Raw genomic sequence first — 22,875 nt, 5'->3', positions numbered from 1 at the left:
ACTCAAATAGCGGATCTTAAAGGGCTTCTCTAGAACTGTCACTGAAGTTTCTGTAGAACACTGAAAACCACTGAGGTAGAGAATAAAATTGAGAAGGCACTCCTAGAATACATGATAAAAACTTGAAAATAATGTAAGATGGAAGATACGAGAAAGGGATTACAAAAATCTAAACCATGAGTGATAAATATTGTTGGAGGAGGATGCATGATTAAGATAGGATTGATTTGTAATGTAAATGTAGTAGAAGAAAACTCCTTATCTATACAAATAATAAACAAAAAAATAAATCTGAACTTAATGTGAAAGTTCTTGCCAGGCAAGATTAAAAGATCCATTTGGGCACTGGGTGTGCAATTGGTTAAGCAACTTACCTAGTCTTGGTTTCCACTCAGGTCATGATCTCAGGGTTTTGAGATAGAGCCCTGCCTCAAATTCCATGCTCAGTGTGGAGTCTGCTTGAGATTCTCTCTCTTCTTCCTCTGCCCTTCCTACTCATGCTATCTAAAAATAAATAAATAAATCTTAAAAAGAGAGAGAGAGAGAGAGAGACCCATCATTGAATATATCCTGGTCAAACTTGTGAATTCCAAGGGTAAGCAAAAATGTTACTGATCCTTTATTATGTGTTTGACACTAAACCCTATCATTCTCTACAAGAGTAATGTAAGACATAGACAACTTTATTTAGCAATAGGTGATAAAGCTGAGGCTCTGAGAAGTTGCATAATCTCATCCTCATCATACAGCTGCAATACTCAGTGGTAGGGTTTAGAGTTAAATACAGGCATACAAGAAGAGAAAAGAAATTACCTAAGAAAGAAAGAATTTCAGGTTGTTTTTTAAATTTTTGGCAATCCAGAACACCAGAAAAACTGGAGGAATGCCTATGACAATGCTTCTTACCACTATCTTCTCATCAGAATTGCTTTTGGAGCTTTATGCAAATCACAGATGAGTAAAACTCCTCCTAGACTGATCAAATCTGGGAGTAGCATTACATAGCCAAACACTGAGATTTGCTGTTCTACAGAATTTGTCAGGAAAAATCAGGTTGTGACACAGAAACTCTAAGCCCACTGACATTTGTGTGTGAAAGCAATAGAATGGTATTTCTGTATCGTTTAGATTTTTATAAATATTTAGGTATTCTTCCTGAAAGATATATTTATGCACCTATCATAAATTAAATTGTGAACCCATATTAAATTGTGAGGAGTGCTAGTAGAAAAAAGATATAATGGAGAGCACTGACACTTACCAAATACGTGGAAATAGGTGTGTTAACTAGTGTGAATATGGTTGCAAGATTGAATGTAACAATCTTAAAAAGTCATAAAAGAGTACATTAAAGAGAACAATTATGATGGGATTTGAAACCCCAAATTAAATGAATAAAGACCTGGAAATTGTAAAGAATGCAGAAAAAGAGGACTCAGTTCCTTGTCTTCTATAGTAGGAAACAGAAAATTGTTTGAGTTTTGATCTTTAATGTCTAGGTAAGTACAGGTTTAGGAATGTTTTTGAAAAGCATAAAAGAGGGATGCCTGGGTGGCTAAGCAGTTGAGCATCTGCCTTCGGCTCAGGGTGTGATCCTGGAGTCCGGGGATTGAGTCCCACATCGGGCTCCCTGCATGAAGCCTGCTTCTCCCTCTGCCTATGTCTCTGCCTCCCTCTCTCTATGTCTCTCATGAATAAATAAATAAAATCTTAAAAAAAGAAAAGCATAAAAGAAATCAGTAATGGAATTTAAATCAGGCTATACTATGTCAGTGCAGAAAACCAGAATCGAAGAGGGTTAAGAAGAGAATGGAATAAGAGGAAGTGAAGACAAGTAGAGGCAACTTTTCTAAGGATTTCGACTGTGAAAATTATCAGAAAACCAGAGCAGTAGCTGGAGGAGGGTGTGGAATCAAGGGAGGATTTCTCTTTTGTTGTTAGAGATGGATGATGATAGGCCTATTTAGGTGTATGCCAACAGGAAAGATATAGTAGGGAGGAAGACACTGTTGGTGTCGAAGGGCAAAAAGACAATGGCTAGAGTGAAGTCCTTGAGGAAGTGAGAGTGATGGGACCTAGGATACAGGTAGAAAGGTCACCTTGGATGGGAGTAGACAATTTATCCACTATTACAAGAGGAAAGGGAGAATATGAGACTATAACAATTATTTGCTTTGTGCCCTCAGACTATTATTGAACTTACTTGTGCCTTAATTTTAGCTCTGTATAATGCAGAAGATAATACCTCATGGAGTAGGATTTGTGGTGATTAAATGAGTGCATGTGTATAAATTGTTCAGAGCGTGCTTGGCAAATAGCGAGTAGTCAAAGCTAGCTATTATTATTTCCTTTATTTTTTTAAAAGATTTTTTATTTATTCATTTATGATAGATAGATAGATAGATAGATAGATGATAGATAGATAGATAGATAGAGAGACAGAGACACAGGCAGAGGGAGAAGCAGGCCCCATGCTGGGAGCCCGACGCGGGACTCGATCTCGGGACTCCAGGATCGCGCCCTGGGCCAAAGGCTGGCGCCAAACCACTGAGCCACCCAGGGATCCCCCATTATTTCCTTTAAAAAATAAATATAGATGCAAAAAAGTTCTGCAGGTGGATGATAGTGATGGTTACACAACAGTGTGAATGTACTTAATACCACTGAACTCTTCATTTAAAAATTGTTAAAATGGTAAATTTTGTGTATATTTTACCACAATAAAAAAATAAATGTAGGTAAGTTGATGGAGTTTGGGGTGGCAAGATGAAGTAGATTTGGTCAGATTTTTGTATCTATTGTATCTATTGTATTGTATCTATTTTTGTATCTATTTTTTTCTGTTTTTTCTATTTTTTCCTCATTAACTGAGGATGAGATGGGGAAGGGTTTTGATGATATGAGGAAACAGAATAGATATGAAATAATCCTCTCAGAGCCTACGAGGCAAGGCAGGTAGGATGTTTGCAGGGGAGTTATGGTGCTGAGCCCTGAAATTTAGCACTATATAGTAAAATGAAATAGTCTCAGTAATATCTAATCATGAAGAAACACAAATTAAGAAATGAAAAGTAATATAACAAAAGACCTTGAGGAAAGTATTTTTTTTTTCTTGAGGAAAATATATTACCATTTACTGAGATGGAAATAGCCATGGGATATTTAGATAATTGCCCAAGAATTCCTTTTTTTTTTTTTTTTTTTTAAGAATTCCAAGTCTAGTATACTTTAGTGCTTACCTAATTCAGACCTAGACTTATGGAAAAATTTTGAAAAGGATTTTCTTTTGTATGTGACAAGAGTCTGTTGAGCTATTTTCTCTTCCCTTTCACTGTCATTTTACTCTGAGACATGAGGGCCTTGTTAATCTTCATTTTGTCCTTCAGAGGTGAGACTTGCAATTCAACCTCCAATTTGCAGAAGGGTAGATTCAGAGCTGATACCTTCAGTCATATTTTATCTCATATGTCAGCACCAGGACATCCATAATAAGGTGCTAGAATGTGATTAGAACAATGACTGTGAGAATGGATCTTCTAGGTGCTTGCCAGTTGAATGTTGGATGATTTGTTCTTGTTTCTTCTCAAAAATTGAAGTTAAGCTCAGTTTATAATTTTCAGGGACACTACAACTCAACTGCCCTCAACTGACTAGTCCTTAAGTGTTCAAAAGTGAGGCAGCTGCTTGCAAGGTGGGTTAGAAATTTTACACAAGTAAAGACCTCACAGAAGACTGAAGAAATCACTAGAGTTAAAAAACTGCAGTTATCAGAGGTCATATAGTTCATTATCAGCAAATCTGTCATGTGTCATAGGAGGTTAGAAGAAGAGTTGCAAAAGTTATGGAACCTATGGAATCTGAGTCATGGTTTATTTTCTCCGCAGCTTTATTAAGATATTAAGATAATTGACATATAACATTGTATAAATGTAAAGTATACAACATAATGATTTGATATATGTATAAACAACGAACTGATTACCATATAAGGTTAGTTAACACATTCATCACTTCATAATAGTTTTGTGTGAAAACATTTAAGATGTACTATCCTAACTTTCAAATATAGAAAACACTATTGTTAACAATAGTCACCATACTGTACATTACATTCCCAGAATTTACTTATAACTAAAAGTTTATACCCTTTGAATACCTTTATCTATTTCTTCCACTCAACTCTCACCCCCTGCCTTTGGCAACTGCCAGTCTACTTTCATTTCTAAGAGTTTAATTTTTTTTTGGATTCCACATATGAGATGATACAGTACTTATCTTTCTATGTATGATTCATTTCACTTAGCATAATGTCCTTCAGATTCATCTTCCTGCAAATGGCAAGGTTTCCCTTTTTTATGGCTCAATTATACTCCATTGTATATATATGCCACATTTTCTTTATCTGTTGATCTGTTGACAGACACCTATGTTGTTACCATGTCGTGGCTATTGTAAATAATGCTGCAGTGAACATAGGAGTGTAGATACCTCTTGAAGAGAGATATTTCACTCCCTTTGGATATATTCTGGATGTGGAATTGTTGGATTATGTAATGCTTCCACTTTTAATTTTTTTAAGGGAACGTCCATACTATTTTCCACATGGGCCTTATAAAATTACATTCCCACCAACAGTGTACAAGGGTTCTCTTTTCTCCACAACCTTGACAGCTCTTACCTTTTTTTTTTTTTTTGATGATATTTACTGTAACCGAAATGAAAAGATACCTCATTGGGGCTTTGATTTGCATTTCTTTAATATATAGTGATGTTGAGCACCTTTTCGTGTACCTGTTGTCCATTTGAATATCTTCTTTGGAAAAATGTCTATTCAGGTCTTTTGTCTATTTTTTAAAAATATTTACTTATTTACTTTAGAGAGAGAGAGAGCAAGAGCGGGAGAGGCAGAGGGAAAGGGAGAGACAATCTGAGGCAGACTCCCTGCTGAGGGCAGAGCCTGAGATGGGGCCTGATCCCATGACCTTGATCTTTTTTTTTTTTAAGATTTTATTCATTTATTCATGAGAGACACACACACACACACACAGAGGCAGAGACATAGGCAGAGGGAGAAGCAGGCTCCATGCAGGGAGCCCGATGTGTGAATCCACTTGATCCTGGGACTCTAGGATCATGCCCTGAGCTGAAGGCAGACGCTTAACTGCTGAGCCACCCAGGTGTCCCTGATCCCATGACCTTGAGATCACAACTTGAGCTGAAACCAGGTGTCAGACACTCAACCGACTGCACCACCCAGGTGCCCCTCTTTTCCCTATTTTTAATGATTTTTATTTATTTTATTTATTAAATTTTTTTATTTTTTAAAAGATTTTATTTATTGATTCATGAGAGACATAGAGAGGCAGAGACATAGGCAGAGGGAGAAGCAGGCTCCCCACGGGGAGCCGGATACAGGACTCGATCCAAGGACCCCAGGATCACACCCTGAGCCAAAGACAGACACTCAACGGCTGAGCCACTCAGGTGTCTCGTAATCAGATTTTTAATTTATTTGATAGTTAGCTGTATGAGTTCCTTTTTATCTTGGATATTAACTCTTTATCAGATATGTGGTTTGCAAATATTTTTTCCCATTCTGTAGGTTGCCTTTTCATTTTCTTGATCATTACTTTTGCTGTGCAGAAGCTTTTTAGTTAGATGTAATCTTATTAGTTTATGTTTGCTTTTGTTGCTCATGCTTTTGGTGTGGTATCAAAAAAATTATATTGCCAAGACTAATGTCAACGAGCTATTCCTATATGTTTTCTTCTGGGAGTTTTATGGTTTCAAGTCTTACATTTAAGTATCTATTTCAAGTTAATTTTAGTGAATGGTGTAAGGTAGGTATCCAATTTTGTTCTTTTGCACATGAAAAATTTGCAAAATGTTTTCCCAACAGCACTTATTAAAGAGACTGTTTTTTCTCCATTGAGTACTGTTGGCTCCCTTGTCAAATTTTAGTTGACTGTATATACATGGATTTATTTCTGGGCTCTTAATTTAGTTCCATTAGTCTATGTGTCTGTTTTTGTGCCAGGACCATACTGTTTTGCTTACTATAACTTGTAATATAGTTTGAAATCAGGAAGTGTGATGCCTCCAACTTTGTTTTTCTTTTTCAGGATTGCTTTTGCTATTCAGGGTCTTTTGTAGTTCCATATGAATTTTAAGATTATTTTTTCTATTTGTGTGAAAAATGCCATTTGAATCTAGACAGAGGTTGCATTGACTCTATAGATGGCTTTGGGTATTATGGACATTTTAACAACATTAATTCTTCTAATCCATGAACATGAGATATCTTTCCATTTATTTGTATTCTATTCAATTTAATTTAATGTCTTACAGTTTTCAGGGTCTAGATCTTTCACCATCTTGGTTAAATTTATTGCTTAGTATTCTATTGTTTTTCATGCTATTGTAAATGGAATCATTTATTTTCAAATGTTTTGTTTTTAGTGCATAGAAATGAAACTGATTTCTGTATGTTGATTTCCTATCTTGCAACTTTACTGAATTTGTTTATTAGTGCTAACAGTTTTCCACTGGAGTCCTTTAGATTTTCTGTGTATAAGATTATGTCACCTGTAAACAGAGACAGTTTACTTCTTCCTTCCAATCTGATTGTCTTTTATTTCTTTTTCTTGCCTGACTTCTCTGGCTAGGACTTCTAGGGCTATATTGGATAGGAATGGTGAGGTGGGCTCCCTTGTTTTGTTCCTAATCATAGAGGGAAATTTTCAAACCTTTTACCATTGAGTATAATGTAATTGTAGTCTCGTCATATATGACTTTTATTATGTTGAGATATGTTTCTTCTATACTCAACTTGTTGAGCATTTTTATCACGAAGTTGTCAAATGCTTTTTCTGTCTTACGATCATCATGTGATTTTTATTTTTTATTTTATCAGTGTGGTGTTTCACATGATTTCACATTTCTTGATTTGCCTGTGTAATTGGATGGTCTATTTGCTGGGCTTCATGTTCATGCGGTGCTTCCAGTTGGGCTTCCTGATCAGATGGGGCTGCAGTAATGCAGGGCAAAGATTTGGGCTCTGCAATCACCTCTGGTTCGGTGAGGTCACAGGTTTATTCTTTGGTAGGGTAGTGCCACTGTGATTTGACCGGGCTATGGGCTAGGCTCTGCAATCTTTCCTGGTTAGATGGGGTCTCAGGCTGTGCTTCCTGACTAGATGGTGCCACTGGCTTGACCAATGTTTAGGCAAGGATGAAGGCTTGGCTTCCCAGTTAGAGCATCTGGCTGCGCTCTATGATCAGGCTCCAAAGCATCTGGTTGTGCTCTAAAGTTGGCAGGACTGCAGGCTGGGTTTCGTAGTCAGGTAGGCTACTGGTTGTGCTCTACTCCTAGTCTAGACCATGGTCTGGATTCTCTTGTTGGATGGGGCCTCCAGCTGTATCCCACAGGTGGGTGGGGTTAGAGATTATGCTGAGTGGCTGGGCAGGGTCATTGTTTGGGTTCTCAGGTTGGGTGAAGCTGCAGGCTATACTCTGTGATTGTGCGGATTTGGCTTTCTGCCTGGGCAAGGCCACAGGTTATGTTTAGCAATTGAGTAGCACTGTACAGTGGACTCCATGGCTGGGTGGTATAGTTCTGGCCTCCAAAACGGCCCGGGATCAGTGTTCAGGCTCGCCGGTAATGTAGTGCTGGAGGCTCTACTTAACAGTTGGACAGGGCTGCTGGCTTGGCTCCCTGCTCAAATAGGGCTGTGGGATAGGCTCTGTGGCTGCCCAGGTTCTCTGGCAAGGCTTAATGTTTGGGCAGGATGGCAGGCTATACTCAGTTGGACAGGGCTGTGAATTTACTTCTCTGCCCAAGTGGGGCCAAAAAATGAGCTCCATGGCTGGTACAGCTTATTTTCTGGGGACCAAAATCAGGCAAGACTGCCAACTGAGCTCTCTTACCAGATGAAGCTACCAGGTCAGCTCTGCAGATGACCAGAGCCACTGGGCGGGATCTCTACTTGGGCACTGCTACAAGCAGGAATATGATCTGTTAAGATTTAAGTGCTGGTTCCCCTCTCCATCTTTATCTAATGTCCAGTGGTCAAGCTTGCAGATGTCTCTAGTGATTCCCATGAGGTACGACCCAAGTGGGCTTCCTGGGAAGCATCCTATAAACTGTGTGGATTCCCTTTTTTCCCACTGGAGAAACCACGGCCCCTGGGGGATACCTTCTAAATACAGTGCCATGACTGTCTGGGGGAGAAGTGGCAGAGTGTAGTCACTCCTCTTACTCTTCTAATGTGGTCCTTCTTGGTCTCTGAAGTCCAGAGAGGTGCTTCAGCCTTACCCCTGAGTTCTGGGATTTTAACAGTGCTGTGTAATGTATGGGTAATTGCTGGTTTTCTTGCGAGGGAGACTGAAATTGGAAATGATCTGTGTCACCATCTTGATGATGTCATTCCCAGGCTTATGGATTAGTTTGGGATAAAATAAACATCAGTCTTTTAAACTATACTTCGGCACACATTTTTATGGCAAGCAGAACTCCTTTCTATCTAGCCTTACAAAGTACATCTGTACTCATGGCTTCTAAAGTCCTTGGATTAAAAAAAAAAAAAAAAAAAAAAAAAAAGAAAGAAAAGAAGCTGACATTGTTTGGCAGATCCTTACTCATTTTTATTGGCTTCATAATCAACCTCAAATCCTAGGAATCAAGCAGTATCCTGAGCCAATCCTTCCTCAGAAACAAAGCTTTTGCAAAAGTCTCAGGACTTTCATTAGCTGGCCAACTTCCCAATCACCTACCTATATATTTTATATGTCTTCAACATATCATCATAATCACTAATGTCCATATGAAAAACACAAAAAGAAGGGAAGTTGAGAAATTCTATGATGTTGCCTCCTTTAATTTGCCTTCAGTCCAGATCATAAATGGAAGGAACTATAAATGCTATAAAATAGCACAGATATCCTAGAAATTCTTGATTTTATGTCAAAGTGAGGTTCTTTTAGTTTATATGGCTCTTTTCAGATTACATGTTCATCAAAAAGAAAGAGAGGGAGAAGAGGAAAGACTGGGCTATGATTGAGAGGCAATATCATGTAGTAGGTGATAATTCTTAGAGTTGGAGTCAAAGAGACCTGGATCTGAATCCCAGTTTTTCCATTTTCTATCTGTGTGCCTTTGAGCAAACTATTTAACCTCTCTGAACCTTGGTTTCTTTATCTGTGCGATAGGGGCTCACAATATGTATTTCACAAGGTTGTTAAAATAATTAAGTGAATTAAAAATTAAAGTATATAAAGTTCTTGGTTCAGTGTCTGAAAAATAGGCATATGATAAGAGTTCAGTAATTAACAATTTTTGTTCAGTTTTACAGTAAATGTCAGTGTTTCAAAGTTAAATACACTTTCTCCCAAATTAGGGTTGAGTGTACTATGCCTGTTGCCCTTTAGCTCTTAGTACCAGGTATCTGTTTAGCCATGAGGTGGAGTAAGTAGCTTGGACAGAAATGAAATGTATTAACCTTGCCTCACCAGCAGCCTGGGGGAAAACCCAGCGTGAGGCTCTTGCAGCTTTGGGGAATAGCAGTACAAAGAAAACCTACCCTCCATGCTGCAGGTGTGTCAAATTAGAATGTTTCTATCCTAAAATGAATGATCTATTACTTGTATTTTTTGAGTACTTGGTCCAAGCTGAACGAGTCATTGCTTAGCTCTCAAGGAATGTAAGTTTTAGCTGGGAAGATACAACCAACACATATGAAAAAGAATTTTGATAATGTCAGAATGTGCAAAGTGCCAAGTGAATGGTGAAATTGATGGATGAAGAAGGAGAGTAAGACTTTTGTGTTTTAGAATGGCCAATGGGCTTACTTGGCCTTGGATTCAGATGGAGGGATAGAAGTGATGGGGGAGTCTGAGCAGTAGGGATACTAGGCAGTAGGAGGTAGGGGGCATAGGAAAACAACAAAGTCTGAGTAGCCTTGTTTGAGTATAGTAATGGGGCTAGTAAAAGGTAAGAATTTGCAAATAAATTGCAATGTAATTTTGAAGAATATCAAAGTCCTAGGGTAAAATTTGGAGTCTATCCCATGGCTAATGGGAAACTATTGAAGATTTTCCAAAGCAGAGTAGTGATTGAAGAAAAGATGTTTTTGAGAGATGTGTAAGATAGCTTAGAGGATGTAAATCACATAGCAAATGATTACAGTCATCCAAGTTTGATGTAATATAGGGTAAAATATGCACACACACATGCACAGAGGGATGACAATTTTAGCAAGTATGAATTTGGAAGAATTTGCAACATCATAATTTACAATCTGTGCCAGATTTGAGATACTCAACTTAATCTAATAATGGGAACAGCAGTCCTCTACAGATTAGTTTTAGAAAAATGGAACCACAACTCTGAATATTTCTTTTTAGCAATTAAATAAGACTTTAAAATGAGATAGATAGAATTACTTAAGCAAGATTTTTTTGAGGAAATTACAGTCCCCTAGTTAAGTACAACATAGGAACAAGGACAAATGAAGATGGGAATATAGGATTAGGTCCACCAGTTCAGGTATTAATGACATATCAAGGTGATTCATAATTAAATGTTAAGTAAGTGGTAGAGGAGATTATCCAGCTAAATTCCACTTAGGGAAACTATCCCTCAAGTATTAATGAAAGAGTATCTAATTTTGAAGTCTATAAGAGGATTTATGAGAAAAAGAGTTTACCATTTATAGAAATAAATCCTATCTTAAAAAATCCTCTTTTATGTAGATAACTATAATGTTTACACTTTGTAGCACCCTTGATCTTTATAATATAACTAAAATATTTTATTATTTTTCTCCTGGAATAGCAAAAGTACGTGTGATCACTTACTAATTACCTACCCCCCTGGAATTCCCTGCTAACACACAGATTTGTGTCTCTCTTCCCTTTTCCCCATCTTCTTATTATGTACAATGACTCAGTTCCCATAGAGTCCTCTTTCTTTGGATGGGGAGGGGGGGGCATACTGAGAAGGGGATAGTGCTGATGGTGGGGGCTATGAATATTAATGTTAAGCTTTATTATAGTATCCTTGGAATGTGCTCTATAATCTCACCACTGGGAAAGAGTTTCTTTTGTATTCCTTTAGAGTATATTTTGGTCGTGTTGAACTACTTTTGATTTCCTGTCAAATTATCAAACCTACTCTTGCCCTTAAGCTTTTGTTTTGTTTGCTTTAACCCCTGGTTTGCTGCTTTGTCTCCCAGGGACACTTTATCCCCCTACCTCCTTTTTGCTGACTCTTTTCCTTTAGATTTTAGAAATAATATCACTTCCTTCTGAATGCCTTCCCTGGTCCGAAGCACTGGTTACAATACCTTCCTATCTACCCTCATGTAGATTCACCTTTCTAGGCATTTGTGACGCTATGTTGTAAATGTCTGTTTACTTGTCTGTATTCATAGACCCTTTCCCTGATAGTTGTGTTTTTAAAACTTAGCAGAATCTCTGGTGCTAGATGTAGTAGGTATTCAATAAGTATTTCCTGAATATGTAAATGAGCTATATACATATTGTTTTCTATGGTTGAGGTCATTCTATACACACATTTTTAACGTAATATTACATTGTATTTTTGTATATGTAATTTCAGTTAGGGGTTGGCAGATGCTATAAAGGGCCTGATTGTAAATATTGTCAGCCTTGTGGGTCATATGGTATCTATTGCTACTATTCAACTCTACTAACTTAGCTTAAAAGAAGATATGGACAATATGAAAACAAATGGCATGGCTATGTTCTAATAAAACTATTTACAAAAATAAGCAATGGATTGGATTTGGTCCATGGGCTGTCATAGTTTGCCAATCTCTAAGTTAAGTAATGATCTTTTATTTTTTAATTTCTCACTTTCCTATTATAAATTATATTTCAGTAAACATATTGACTACATTTTTCCCTTTGACCATATTTTTCCCCTTAAGGATAGATGTCCCTAAAATATAATTAGTGAGCCAAATAAAGAGTATCCATGCTTTTAAAAATTTTAATAGGGAACCCTGGGTGGTGCAGTGGGTTTAGCGCCTGCCTTTGGCCCAGGGCACGATCCTGGAGATCCAGGATCGAATCCCACGTTGGGCTCCTGGTGCATGGAGCCTGCTTCTCCCTCTGCCTATGTCTCTGCCTCTCTCTCTCTCTCTCTCTGTGACTATCATAAATAATAAATTAAAAAATTTTTAATAAATGTTACTTCCCAATATACATTCCTATCTACACAATATGAGAATCTGTTTTGTACCATTCTTGTTAACAAAAGTTATTCTCATTTTAAAAATTATGAAGTATTTCAAACATAGAAAAATACAGAAGGTAACCAAAAATGCTCATGTACTAAGGTGACTCCCTTCAAGGCTATAGATTTTGCTTAATAAATCTAGGAAAAAGAAATTTCCCTGGTTTCATCTGGGGTCCAAGTTGATAACTTCATTTACTTATATTCATACTCTGGTATATATGCTCTAGAATTTGTCCATGTCACCAAATCTAACAGTCAGCCTGAGGCCTTCCAGATTTATCACACTTAATTCTTTTCAAGACAAGGAGATTATTACAATATTTAATGTATTTAGTTTCAAAATAGTCACATACAATTTTTGTTTTGCAGTAATCTATCTTTTTTTTTTTCCAGAGAGAGAGAGAGAGAGAGAGAGAGAAAGAGAGAGAGTTGGGGGTGGGGGTGGGGTGGGGAGGGCAGAGGGAGAGGGAGAGAGAGAATCCCAAGCAGATGCTGTGCTGAGCACAGAGCCTGATGTGGGCCTTGATCTCAGGATCCTGAGACTATGATCTGAGCCAAAAATCAAGAGTTGGTTGCTTAACTGACTGAGCCACCCAGTAGCTTTTCTCTACCTCCCCTTGTGTCACCCTAGTCCATTGGCTTGGACAATCAGTGGCATCATCTGGAATTTGTTAGAAATGCAAATTTTGGGGCCCCATTTCAGCTGTACCAGGTCAGAGACTCTGGGGATGGGCTCAGATCTGTTTTAACAGCTCTCCAATGTTCACATTGGATAACCAGAGTGTGCAAACTATCGTCTGTTCTTGCTTTAATTGTTGCAAGAGACTTTTAGCTGGTTCCTCTTTTCCCCTGTCACAGACATGGTTGACTGACTGTCTACTAAGAAGTCATTTTACTCTCTTTCTTTTTTTTTCTTTTTAAGATTTTATTTATTAGAAAGAGAGAGAGGGCATGAGCAGGGGAGATGGGAAGAGGAAGAAACAGACTCCCTACTGAGCAGGGACCCTGAGGTGGGGCTTGATTCAGGACCCCTGGGATTATGACCTGAGCTGAAGGCAGAAGCATAACTGACTGAGCCACTGAGTCCTCCCACCGCCCCCCGCCCCGCCACCCTGCCCGGCCCCTTTATTAAGGAACTCCAGTTTTGTTTAGATATTTGAGTACCTATGTATTATATGGCTCAAAGGATGAGTGTTGATGAGTCAGTCCAGTGACTTATGTAGACTTTTATATGTGCAGCAATACCAGCCAATGAGATGTAGCAGGGAGAAACATGGGGGAGCTTCTGGGAAAGGTTCCCTAGCTCTTAAAAAGTCATGGTGGCATCTCTGACTGAGATGGGAAAATACGAAACTTAAAGCAAAGTCAGATTACAACCCTGACATCCCTGTGCTGGTGAATCACCCAACCTGGAAGCAGTGCCTCCAGACTTTGTGGTATGTGTGATAGTAAATTCGGGCACTGGCTACTTGAGTTGGGAATGCTGCCACTAGCACCTGAAAAAATCTTAATTCATTCATATTCCCACAATCTGTTAACCATCCAACATCCTCATCTTTATAAAATGCAAATCAGAAAGGTAAGGCAGCAGAGTGGGATGCACCAGGAAACTGTCTTTCCAACTAAACAATAATCACACTGGCAGAGTCTGTCTGATGTAACTATTTTGGAACTCTGGATTCTGTTGAGACTTGGAACTTTAGAAGAAATTTTGGATGGCAAATTGTGGCTGATTTCAATTCTTAGATCAGCAGTTCCCCATTCTGTATCCCACAGCCCTGTAGCAGGTGGCTGTGTACATGTTCATGGTGAAGTTACATGCGGCTTGTGGGATCCAGGGTGGGTAAAAAGGACCCTGTACCCCAAACATCAGGGATCTGTGCTTTAATCACTGATTTCTTCTTCTGATCACAGAGGTACAGACAAAGAGGCAGCATCTATTGTTTTTGTTCTATCGCCTATTTCTGCAAGCCCTCATCTTTGGCTAAAGTGTTTTCCAGAGGTTTTTAAAGGGCTACTGCCTTTCTCCCACCTTTATTTTTCTTTTCTCTCTCCTCTACCCATGGTAGCTAGACATTAAAAACTAGTACATTCAAAATCTACTGCATATATGACAGAACTTAGAAAATCATCATGCATGCCCTGAGAAAGGCATGGACTCATAAAGACCTGAGAGAACCTTAAACTTATAGCACAAGCTGATTCTTGGCATAGAGACAGTCTACAACAATAAAAACAATAATAAAAACATAAAATCTCATAAATCTTGGGGAAGGGGAGAATCTATTACCACATTATTAGATTCAAATGTCTAGTTTTCAATTAAAAAAAAATCACAAGTCTTGCAAAGAAATAGGGAAGTATGGCTCATTTAAAGAAAAAAAAAAAGAAAGTGTCCCTGAAAGAGACCTGATGGTGGATCTGCTAGACAAAGGCTTTAAAACAACTATCTTAAAGATGCTCAAGTAATAAAGGAAGATATGGTAAAAGCCAAGAAAATGATATATGAAGAAAATGTAAATATTGTGAAGATATGAGTACCTTGAAACCAAAAAGAAATTCTGAGCTAAAAATTACAATACTGAAAGGGAAAATTCACTAGAGAGATTCAAAGGCAAATTTGTGAAGACAGAAGGAAGAACCAGCTAACTTGAAGATAGGGTAATGGAAATTATTAAGTCTGGGGAACAGAAAGAAAAAAGATTGAAGGAATGTGAATACAACCTAACCATCTTGTTGGATACCATTAGGTGGAGCAACATATTCATTGTGGGAGTCCCAAAGGAGAAGATAAAGAAAGGGGAAGAGAGATAATTTGAAGAAATAATGGCTGAAAACCTCCCAAACTTGATCCAAGAAGCTCAACAAATTCCAAGTAGGATAGTTCAAAGAGACTCACACCAACACATATTATAATCAAACTGTCAAAAGCTAAAGTGAGAACCTTAAAAGCACCAAGAGAGAAAGGACATCACATACAAGGGGTCCTCAATAAAATTACGAGAGATTTCTCATCAGAAGCTATGTAAGCCAAAATGCTTAAGGCTTGAGGTCTTGATACTCACTGTTTCTACTCTCTGAAATCCTCTGTGTCAGGTTACTTGATTTGATTCTTCTGGTCATTGGGATCAAGTGTGAGCACCTCCTCATTGAGGAGCTATGTATTCATTTGCATTCCTCTTTTGGCTGTGTCCCTCAAATAGAACGTAAGGTTTACAAAAGCAAGTGTCTTGTGTGCTTAGTCATACTGATTCCCTGGCACTAGGATATTATTGGAGTTTGATATTTGTTGAATGAATACGTATTTTCACATAATTGCATTTATAAGAATATCTTTCTTTTGGTTTCAAATCTGAACAACAGTGTGAATGGGTCTTTTCCACCGAAAACTGCTCTGAAGCTCTTTGAGGCTGTAAACATGGATTTGAGCTTGGGATGAGAGGGGTCTGTGAACACTTTAAAATAGTTATTACAGAGTATTGCATTTAAGTGAGGGTGTGTGTGTTTTGGTTTTGTTTCAGGGGCTGTAGCTTTCATCCTTTAGTTGATAGGGCACATGTCTAAATAGTTAGAACCACTCTGTCTTTTTTCTGTCATTTTCTAACATTTGGAATTGAACCATAGAAGATTTACATCTTTTATAGATAGCCAGATTATCAGACTTGGTGTTTTCTAAAAGAGAGGCTAAGGGTGGCTTGTGTTATTGTCTGTATGGTACTGGTATGATCTTCCTGTCAGTTCTGAGAGTTTGCAATTTGGTTATGTGCCATGGCCCTACCTGTCCCTGTTCCTACCTAGAGTGCATTATGAGTAGAGACCCTACCTCCTAGAATAAGGGGTCTCTATTCCCTTATCCTCTCTTATGTTACCTTCTAAATATTACAGTTTCAGTCTCTAATATAGACAGATATAGAGAGAAAACTGCCACTGGGGGTTGTAAAGATAAGACTCAAACTCTATCTGCCTCTAAGAGCATTGTGCAAGGCCTGGGAATAGCTCTTCTGAGAACTCTGCATCTCTGAGTCAGGAACAGAAAGCAGGGGAGGGAGGGCAAAATCTCTTCTCAGTCTACCTGTGCAGAAGAGAGTTAACATAGTAGAACTAAACTGCTGTCCTTGAAAAGGCCTGTTTGCAAAGTTGGCCCTTGGCTGGTATCTAGAAACTTAGATTTCTGGAGGGTTCCCATCATGAACTGTTAAAAGTGGCTCACAGCGCTTAAACTACGTGTACAAACAATATAGTTTCTGTTGAATACTTGCTTTCCTTCCAAGAGTCCAAAAATCTGGGTATGTTACAAGCAGGGGTTTGCCTCTGAGAACATTACCCGGTCACAGTCCTAGGCACCCAGTCTCTAACAAGCTTTCTTGGTTGGCAACACTTCACATATGTTGTGACAACTCATTGCAATGGAAAGTAAGCACATCCTGTGTGACTGTACTGGGAGAAGTCCCTTGGGAACTTGTGCCTGGTTTCCCCCTGACTTCACTTCATGTGCCTTTCCCTTTGCTGACTTTCCTTTGTATCTTCTTGCTGTAATAAATTATAGATGTATAAATATAAATAAATTATATATGCTGAGTCTTGAGAGTTCTCCTAGAGAATAATCAAACCTGGGAGTTGTCTTGGGATCTCCTGACACAGTGCCACTTCCAAATCATTAGGGCTCTTGGTTTCAGAGGATGGTGTTTGTAAAATACTAACTGATTTTCAAATGAGCTCCATAGATTTCTTTTTTACATTTTTAAAATTTAAATTCAATTTGTTAACATATAGTATAACATCCAGTGCTCATCCCATCAAGTGAGCTCTCCAGTGCCCATCACCCAGTTACCCCATCCCCCCACCAACCTCCCCTTCCCCAACCCTTTGTTTGTTTCCCAAAGTTAGGAGTCTCTCACGGTTTGTCTCCCTCTCTAATTTTTCTCACTCAAGTCCCCTCCTTTTCCCTATATTTTAAGGTGGGTGGGCATTTTCCAAGATTCTGGCAAAAAGTTACTAACTTATTTTTAGTCTCTGTGGTTATGTGATTTATTTTTATTTTCTGGTGCCTCCATATGTATTTTAGTAGAAAGGAAAGGTTGTATTAGGGGGTTAGCAGCATCAAAAAATTAGGGGGTTAACAGCATCACATAAAAAAATTACAATTTTGAGCACCTTATATTTTAAATTTTTATTAGGGGGTATTAAAATTAAATTTTTATTAGGGGGTATTTGTATTAGGGGGTTAACAGCATCACATAAAATATTATAATTTTGAGCACCTTATATTTTAAATTTTTGGTAGATTAAGAATCTAGCTTATGTTTGCTATTTTGTTTTTATTTCTTATAGTGGTTTGAATAGTGGCTGCCAAAAGATATGTCCAAGTCCTAATCCCCAGTATCTGTGAATGTGGCCTTATTTGGAAATATCGTCTTTGCAGATGTAATTAAGTTAGGGATCTCAAGATGAATTCATTCTGGACTTAGGGTAAGACCTAAATCCAGTGACAGGATGTCTTTATAAGAGATAGTAAAAGAGATTTTTGGAAGGTGTAAGTCACTTTCTAAGAGAGTACAAATGATCTCCAGTGGTGACTAGATCCCTTAAGTTTGGGTCTCACATAGTTCTAAATCTCATGATCTTGAATGCTAGATGTTCTCGGTACCATAGGTCTTTCTTTTATCATTGCCTTTTCTTTGGGTTCATAGACCCTACAATTCTGGTCTTCTTGAGGCATCTGACTGAATTCAACTTAAGTCCTCAGAATCTCAGAGACTTCAAGAAAGGGCATGACTTCTTGAGCAGTAGGAAGAGCTTGATAACCCCTCATTACGGTCCCATTTCCTACCTCAGCCAGGCAACTCAGGTATACATTCTTTACATTCAGGCTTTTAAGGGAGAATTCTATCTTTTGGACTTTGATGGACAGCCAGTAGATGGGGGAACACCTTCCTTGCTCCATGACTCATGGGCTTTTACTTCTTAATGGAGCTCTGTAGACTTGAGGGTCACACAGTGAGAAAACAATGGATGGAGTAGAGGGTGACTGTCTCAGATCCATTCTAGATGCCAGGCATTACATGGTCCTTAAAAGTTGTCCTCAGGGTAGGTGTGGAAGTGCAGGCTTAAGAGAGGTTGGCATCTCCCAGATGATTGAGAGATGCCTCACTCAGCATGGAGACTTCATGGTTTTACCACTCTGTTTCCTAATGTGAACAGTTAAGAGTTAGCAATTAATTGTTTTCTTCAGCTGTAAAAAGACAAGGTGACCATCAGCAATTGATTAGTGACCCTCTTATTTCTTACTAGAAATTCTCACCATCAAACTTGGAAATTCCTTTATCCTTTCTTATATTTGCTCAGAGACTTGTGTGTGTGTGTGTGTGTGTGTGTGTGTGTTTCACAAGGGCCTTTGGATATCTGAGTCATACTCATTTCCCTGATTGGGACTCTTTGATTCTATGGTACAGATGCTTCTTTTTCTTTTTCTTTTTTTTTTTTCCTTAGGTTTTTATTTAAATCCCTGTTAGTTAACATACAGTGTAATATTAGTTTCAGGTATAAATATAATGATTCAACACTTCCATATATCACCTTGTGCTCATCACCACAAGAGTATTTCTTAAGCCCCATCACCTATTTAACCCATCCCCCCACCCACCTCCCTTTTGTAAACCATCAGTTTGTTCTCTATAGTTAAAAGAGAATTTGGTTTGCCTTTGCTTGTTTGCTTTATTTCTTAAATTCCACATAGGAGTGAAATCACATGGTATTTGTCTTGATCTGACTTATGTTGCTTAGCATAATACTCTCTAGCCCTATTCATGTCATTATAAATGGTTAGATTGCATTATTTTTTATGGCTGAGTAATATTTCATTATATATATCTCTATATATCTATTTATCTATTGATGGACACTTGAGCTGTTTCATAATTTGGCTATTGTAGATAATGCTGTAATAGACATCTGGGTGCATGTATCCCTAGTATTTTTGTATTCTTTGGGTAAATGCTAGTAGTGAAATTGCTGGATCATAGGGTAGTTCTATTTTTAACTTTTTGAGGAACCTCCATACTGTTTTCCAGAGTGGCTGTACCACTTTGCATTCTCACCAACAGTGCAAGAGGGTTTCCCTTTTTCCACATCTTCACCAACACCTGTTGTTTCTTGTGTTGTTCATTTTAGCCATTCTGACAGGTACGAGGTGATATCTCTTTGTAGTTTTGATTTGCATTTCCCTGATGATGAGTGATGTTGAACATCTTTTCATGTATCAGTTGGCAGTCTGTATGTCCTCTCTGGAGAAATGTCTGTTCATATCTTCTGCCCATTTTTAAGTTGGATTATTGGCTTGTTGAGTGTTGAGTTGCATAAGTTCTTTATACATTTTGGATATAACTCTTTATTGGATATGTCATTTGCAAATATCTTCTCCCATTAAGTATGTTGTCTTTTAGTTTTATCAATGGTTTCCTTTGCTGTGCAGAAGCTTTTTATTCTTTCATTTGTTCTTCTTTAAGTTTAAGATTTTTTTTTAAATTTTTATTTATTTATGATAGTCACACAGAGAGAGAGGCAGAGACACAGGCAGAGGGAGAAGCAGGCTCCATGCACTGGGAGCCCGACGTGGGATTCGATCCTGGGTCTTCAGGATCGTGCCCTGGGCCAAAGGCAGGCGCCAAACCGCTGCGCCACCCAGGGATCCCTAAGTTTAAGATTTGATTGTTTATTTGTGATTTTTCTTGCTTTTTGACGTAGGCTTGTATATTTGTATATATTTCCCTCTTAGGACCAGTTTTGTTGCATCCCAAAGGTTTTGGACTGTTGTGTTTTTATTTTCATTTGTGTCCACATATTTTCAAATTTCTTTTTTGATTTTCTGGTTGGTCTATTCATTGTTTATTGTCACCTTATTTAGCCTCCATGTATTTGTGGTCTTCCCAAATATTTTCTTGTGGTTGACTTCTAGTTTCATAGCATTATGGTCAGAAAAGGTGCATAGTATGACTTTGGTCTTCTTGTATTTGCTGAGGCCTATTTTGTGGCTTAATATGTGGTCTATTCTGGAAAATTTTCCATGTACACTTGAAAAAAAATGTGTATTCTGTTGTTTTAGGATGGAATGTTCTGAATAAGACCATCTGGTCCAATGTGTCATTCAAAGCCATTTTGTCCTTGTTGATTTTCTGTTTAAAATGCATTGATCTGTGCATTGATGTAAGTGGGTATTAAAGTCCCCTACTATTATTGTATTGTTATCAATTATTTCCTTTATGTATGTTATTAACTATTTTATGTATTTGAGTGTCCCCATGTTGGGTGCATAAATATTTATAGTTGTTATATCTTTTTATTGGATTATTTCTTTTATTATTATGTAGTGTCCTTCTTTGTCTCTTGTTACAGTCTTTGTTTTAAAGTCTATTTTGTCCAATATAAGTAGTGCTACTCTGGCTTTCTTTTGACATCCATTTGTGTGATAAATGTTTCTCCGTCCCCTCACTTTTAATCTGCAGGTGTCTTTAGGTCTAAAATGAATCTCCTATAGGCAGCAAATAGATGGGTCTTGTTTTTTTTAGTCTGTCTGATACCCTAAGTCTTTTGATTGGAGTGTTTAGTTCGTTTGCATTCAAAGTAATAATTGATAGATATGTATTTACTGCCATATTATTACTTGTTTTGTGATTGTTTCTAAATTTTTCTCTTAACATTTCTTGTCTTTTTCATGGTTGGGTGGGCTTTTCTTGTGATACCTTTGGATTTCTTTCTCTTTATTATTTGAATGTTTATTAGTGGTTTTTGTTTATATGATTACCATTAGGTTTGTATATAACCTCTTCTACATATAGCAGTCTCTATTAAGTTGATGGTCCTTCGAGTTTGAACCCATTCTTTTCTCCTCTCCACTTCACATTTTAGGTATAGGTCATTATATTTTATATGCTCTTATTTTGTGAGTTCCTTGACTGATTTTCTGCAGAAGTATTCATTTCTACTGCTTTTGTGTTTCCTACCTTCATACTGTTATTTTTGGTCTTTCCTTTCCAGGCAAAACAGTCCCCTTTAACAATTCTTGCAGGGCTGGATTAGTGGTCATGAGTCCCTTTAAAAGAGTTTGTCTGAGAAACTTCTTTTTTTCCTTCATCTGGGAAACTCTTTATCTCTCCTTCAATTCTGAATGATAGCTTTGCAGGATGGAATATTCTTGGCTACTGATTATTCCCATTCAGCATTTTGTATAGCACAGACTTTTAGTTCTCTCCCCAATATCCATTTGCTCTGTATTCCTTACCAGAATCCAAGTTTTCTTTTTAAAGATTTTATTTATTTATTCATGAGAGACGTAGAGAGAGAGAGAGAGAGAGAGAGAGAGAGAAAGAGAGGCAGAGACACAGGCAGAGGGAAAAGCAGGTTCCCCATAGGGAGCCTAATGTGGGACTCGATCCCAGGACCCTGGGATCACACCTTGAAGCAAAGGCAGATACTAAACCACTGAGCCACCCAGGTGTCCTTAGAATCTCAGGTTTTTTGGAAGATAGCTAAAGCTTCTACATTTCCCAGTTTTCCTTGCCACTAGGGATGACTGGTGAAATATAAACAGAAGCCATTGTTTGGAATTTCTGAGGAATCCTTGTAAAGAGGTCTGATCCAGCTGGAGAGTGAGCCAGTTAAACCCTGCCTACCATCTTCTTTCTTCTGGCTCAGACTATAGAAGTGTTCCTACAGCCATCTTGAACCATAAAGCCATCCTCGAGAATGTGCTAAGAGCAATTAGCCATACCCTAAGGATGATAGTGCAGAGTTGAAGGAAATTGGGTCCCCAGTGACTCTGAGGCTTCCTTTCCAGCCATGGACCACCAATCTCCAAACTTCTACTTGTGTGAGCACAGTTATTTGAGGTTTCTGAGATTTGCACAAAACTAAATCCTAATTGTATATCCTTTCTGTATGCCTCGGATGGGATATTTTGATTATATTTATTTTATCCCATTTATGTTTGCTCAACACAGGGAAATCTATTCTGTAATCCACAATAGATAAATTTCCACTAATATTATCAAATGTATCTAAAGTATCCCACAATCCTGTTTGGTTATTTATTTATTTATTTATTTATATTTTTTATTGGAGTTCGATTTGCCAACATATAGCATAACACCCAGTGCTCATCCCATCAAGTGCCCTTGTTCATTTCCCAGAGTTAGGAGTCTTGTTCATTTTCCAGAGTTAGGAGTTTCTCATGGTCTATCTCCCTCACTGATATTCCCCACTTATTTTCTCTCCTTTCCCCTTTAATCCCTTTCACTATTTTTTATATTCCCCAAATGAATGAGACCATATAATGTTTGTCCTTCTCCAATTGACTTATTTCACTCAGCAAAATACCCTCCAGTTCCATCCGCGTCAAAGCAAATGGTGGGTATTGTCGTTTCTAATGGCTAAGTAATATTCCATTGTATCCATATACCACATCTTTGTCCATTCATCTGTCAATGGACACCAAGGCTCCTTCCACAGTTTGGCTATTGTGGACATTGCAGCTATGAACATTGGGGTGCAAGTGTCCTGCCATTTCACTGCATCTGTAACTTTGGGGTAAATCCCCAGCAGTGCAATTGTTGGGGGGGTAGG

The sequence above is a fragment of the Canis lupus genome, chromosome 18 (assembly GCF_048164855.1).
Source record: "Canis lupus baileyi chromosome 18, mCanLup2.hap1, whole genome shotgun sequence".
In the NCBI taxonomy this organism is placed as follows: Eukaryota; Metazoa; Chordata; class Mammalia; order Carnivora; family Canidae; genus Canis; species Canis lupus.
Note: the sequence above shows the minus strand (reverse complement) of the source record.